The 4905-nt window shown below is 39.7% G+C and overlaps 1 non-coding gene across 1 annotated transcript; it reads left to right on the top strand.

Annotated features, from left to right (window-relative positions):
• Positions 1–3706: 3706 nt before the first annotated feature.
• Positions 3707–3813, top strand: LOC128292034 (small nucleolar RNA R71). The gene has a single exon (XR_008282018.1). It is a non-coding gene; the product is annotated as a small nucleolar RNA R71 (small nucleolar RNA).
• The last annotated feature ends 1092 nt before the right edge of the window (positions 3814–4905 follow it).

Genomic DNA, 4905 nt, shown 5'->3' with positions numbered 1-4905 from the left:
CCAGTGCTCTCTCACCTCCCTGTAATCGTGTGAGCTAGAATAGCGTGTAAGTACCTCAGGGATGGTGGGAGAACTGATGCCTTGGAGCGGCTAGGATTGTACGAGGCCGTGCTAGGGGCCAAAGTGTGCCAGCACTTCGAGGGAGAGAAATGTATGTGATCGACTAAGAGCATGTAGTTCATTCTCCTCCCTGAACTCCTCCGTATATAAGCCTAGTGCAGCACCAAACTCTGGGACGCTTAGCTGGGGGATTAATCTGCCTAGGCAAAATTGAACCGTGCCGGGATTATCATACCTTGTCATTACGGTCTGAAGATGGAACGTTGAGCATAGTTCCATCATGAGCTCGAGGTATGTCAGCTCAATAATATCAAAAAATAGCTCCCACGGGTCAGTGGTTAAGAGAGCCTGAATCGCATCAGCCATCTAGACTTGTTCTACGATAGCCCAGTCGATGCAGCGGCCTGCTGCTAAAGGTCAGGCCCAAAGTATTTGGAAGAGCTCTTCTTGGGGCCCTCGTGGAAAATGTAGGAGAGGGTGACAAATTTCCGCGGTTGGAGCCGCGGAAGATGACGCTCCCTTCCTCTTCTTCGAGGCTGGTATCGCGGTTTTCTTTCCTCTTGAAGATGACATTGAAGGCATGTAATATAAAGAATAATAATAATAGGTAAACATATTCGAAGGGGAGGTAAACTATTTCAGCCAAGACTACTAATATGAAGCAAACTCAACCATAATAATAATGAGAATGAGAATAGAAATGTAATGGGTATAAGGTTTTCCTAGTCTCAATTTAACATAAATTGTATGGTAACTAACCTAGGAATGCAATTTAAATGATAGACATTGGCATGATAATAGCATGAAAATAAGCATAGTAATGTCATGAATATGAGGTGTGTCTAACAACTTGATTTAATTCGAAATGTATAATAAAGAACCTAAAAATGCAAACTAAATGATAAAGTAATGAACAAAAATGAAAACTAGTTCAAAAGTAATAGAGATTATTGTAATAATAAGCATTAATAATGAGTAAAATAGAAGTGAAAGGAGTAAACAAACGCTAAGGGAAAGAGATTGAGCTTTAAAAACAAAGTTGGAGGCTGCACACGAGCGTGGCAGGGGGCCGTGTGGAGTTGCAGCGGCTAGGGTTAGGGTTTTTGAATGGAGAAGAAAGTGAATAGTGCAGGCTATTTATAGATTTTGGGGCATACGACTATGGCACATGCCCGTGTTCCCCAATTTCAGCTCGTGTGATTCGCGAATTTCAAATTTGGGCGCATCTGACATTTAGTACACGCCCGTGTCACATGGCTGTGTCTAGCTTCGTTCGCTTCTCCCACGCCCCTGTGTGTAAGCCCTACGCCCATGTTAATTTAACAGGTTCGACCACGGGTGTTTCACACGGGCGTGTCGAACGCCCATGATGTTTTGGCAGGCTCAACCACGGTTCTTCCACACAGGCATGTCGCCCGTGTTGTTTTGGCAGGCTCGACCACAGCCATATCGCACGGCCGTGGTGTTTAATCGTAGCCTGTGTTGGGGAAATCTTTTTCCCTATTTTCACACGGCTTTAAGCACGCCCATGTGCTTGGCCGTGTCTCTGTGGAAACACTTGTATTCAAGATCTCTATTAGTAGGTTAGGTGTTAAATACTAAAATTTAAAGAAATTAATAATGTTAGTGCTCGGGTTGCCTCCCGAGAAGCACTTATTTATAGTCTAAACTCGACTTACCTCTTCAGTGAATGGTCATGGTGGTTTGAGGAGTTTATACTCCTCATTCCTGCTATCAATCTCATCAAAATAAGGTTTTAATCGGGTGTTGTTTACCTTAAAAGTGTCAAACTTGGGATGACTCACCTTCACCATACCGAATGGAAAAATACTGAGTACCATAAGAGGGATTTCCTCATTCAGTGTTGTAGTGACAATGTGGGGATCTGCGGCATCTAATAAGACCTTATCACCAACCTTAAGTAAATTTTGGGAGGTATCAAACTCATTCTGGCGAAATTTTGATCTATCATGTGTTCTCGGTTTATGTGCTCGCCATTCGTCTAGCTCCTCTACCCGTAGCCTTCATTCTTCATGAATGTGTCCATCATTTCTGGAACATGGCTCGTGAACTTCTTTGAAGCTCAATTTCTACAAAGTCATATTGTCAGTTTTAGTAGATTGGTGTGGTCCATTACCTTCAATGTTCGATGTGATGCCAGAATTACGAGCTTGAAGGGTGATCATTTCATCTCCCACACGAAGTGTAAGCTCACCTATGCCAACATCAATAATTGTTTTAGAAGTTGCTAAAAAGGGCCCCCTGAAATCAAAGGGGTGTTATTATCCTCCTCTATGTCTAGAACAACGAAATCAACGGGAAATATGAACTTATCTACTTTCACTCTTCAATAATACCCCTAGGAAATCTTATAGTTTTATCTACCAATTGAATTCTCATCCTAGTTTGTTTAGGTTTCCTAAGACCTAGTTGCTTAAACATTTTGTAAGGCATGACGTTAATACTAGCCCCTAAATCAGCTAATGCATGACTTATATCTAAACTACCAATTAAGCAAAGAATTGTAAAACTCCTTGGATCTTTCAATTTGTGGGGTATCTTATTCTGTAGAATAGCTGAGCAGACTGCGTTTAGCTCCACATGCGACGCTTCGTCCAACTTCCGCTTATTTACTAAAAGCTCTTTTAAAAATTTCATTGCATTTGGCATCTGCGACAGAGCTTCAATAAACGGTAAGTTAATATGTAATTTTTTCAAAAGTTTGAGGAATTTACCAAATTGTTCGTCTGAGCGATCTTTCCTTGTCGCGTTAGGGTATGGGACACGAGGTCTATATTCTTTATTCACCATTTTGTTATGACTTACCTCACTTTTACCTTTGCTCACCACAGTTTCTTGCATCAATTCTGGCTCAGCCGCAATGAATCCTTCCTTATCTTGAGTACTAATTGAATTGAGGTGTTCCCTTGGATTAGGTTCAGTATTACTTGGTAAGCTACCCTGTGGTCATTCGGAGATTAGTTTGGATAGCTGGCCTATCTGAGTTTCGAGCCCTTGGATCGATGTTTGTTGATTCTTAAGTGTTGTCTCGGTATTTTGGAAATGGGTTTCTAATACTGAGATGAATTTAGAGAGCATCTCTTCAAGGTTCAATTTCTTCTCTTGTTGATAAGGTGGTTGTTAAAAACCCTGAGGATTTTGTGGCTTTTGATTCCCTTAACCACCCCAGGAGAAATTTGGATGGTTCCTCCAACCTGCATTATATGTATTACTGTATGGGTTATTTTGAGGTCTAAAGTTATTGTTACCCATATAGTTGACTTGTTCCTCTTCGGTTGTAGGATTGAAGGATTGTTATTCTATATGCACACCTCCTCCACTTGAGTCACACCTCATTACTGGATGTACCTGCGTAGAACTAAGTAAACCATCAATCTTTTTACTAAGAAGTTCTACCTGATTTGACAGCATAGTAACTGAATCGACGTTATAAATGCCGGTTGTTTTTGTTGGCTTAGTCCTCATGACTTGCCACTGATAGTTATTCAGTGACATTTCTTTAATGAATTCATAAGCCTCTTCAGATGTTTTGTTGTTAATGGTTCCTCCAGCAGCTGAGTCAATCATCTGTCTTGTCGAGGGATTCACAGCATTGTAAAACGTTTGAACTTGCAGCCATAGAGGTAACCCATGGTGAGGGAATGTTCACAATAGATCCTTGTATCTCTCCCATGCATTGTAAAGTGTTTCTAAGTCCATCTGCACAAAAGAAGAGATATCATTACGTAACTTAGCCATTTTAGCTAGCGGAAAATATTTTAATAGAAATTTTTCGGTCATTTATTCCCAAGTAGTGATGGACCCTCGTGGTAACAAGTTCAACCACTGTTTAGCTTTGTTTCTCAGTGAAAAAGGGAATAACCGAAGGCGAATGGCATCATCAGAAACGCCATTAATTTTGAAAGTGTTGCAAAACTCCAAAAAATTTGCCAAGTGAGTGTTGGGATCCTCATCCTGCAAACCATCACACTGAACAAAATACTATATCATCTGAATTGTGTTAGGTTTCAGTTCAAAATTATTCATAGCAATAGCAGGTCTAACTATACCTGACTCAGTTCCTGTTAAAGAAGGTTTAGCATAGTCATACATAGTACGTGGAACAGGATTTTGATTAGCCGCAATTGTAGGAGGTAGCTGATTGCCTTGGTTTTCAGCCATCTCTTCGATTGGGGGTTGAGTATCGTCTTCTTTCTTGTTCTCTGTGTATTTTAAGTTTTGCCTTATTTCTCTTTGGTTTTTATAAACTGTGCAATCGATTTCTTCGTCAAAAAGTAATGGTCCCAACGGGTTTCTTCTAGTCATAAACTATAAAAACCTGTCAAGAGAAAGAAAAAGTAAATTAATTAGTAATAATAATAATTCAATTCAATTGCAAGAAAAATAAATGGCTAAAGTAATAAAAATTGAGTGTTCCTAATATTTTAGTTCCCCGTCAACGGCGCCAAAAAGTTGATTGCGAGGTTTCGTGATAGGTTTTAAATATTTATAATTACTCGTTCTTGAACTAACTATTATCGCGATGTAGGCAAGTGTACCTATCGAGCAATAGTATAGTTTTAGCAAGACCGGATTGCCAAACCCAAAGGAACTAAAATTACTAGTAATGACTGTCTTTTTATTATCTAGCCTAAGAATAAAGAGGTTTTGTTTTAATTAACTAATTATCTAAACTAAGAACTCACAGAGAAAAGAATTGGGGAATTGCTTTTGGGAAAAATCGATTGACTTAAGACAATACCTAAGGACAAATCCACCTAGACTTTACTTGTTATTCTAGCTCCGAATCGGATGATGTATTCATTCAACTTGTTCCGTAGAGAT

This window comes from Gossypium arboreum, chromosome 4 (genome assembly GCF_025698485.1).
Source record: "Gossypium arboreum isolate Shixiya-1 chromosome 4, ASM2569848v2, whole genome shotgun sequence".
Taxonomy (NCBI): domain Eukaryota; kingdom Viridiplantae; phylum Streptophyta; class Magnoliopsida; order Malvales; family Malvaceae; genus Gossypium; species Gossypium arboreum.
This window is presented reverse-complemented; position numbering and strand designations above follow the sequence as displayed.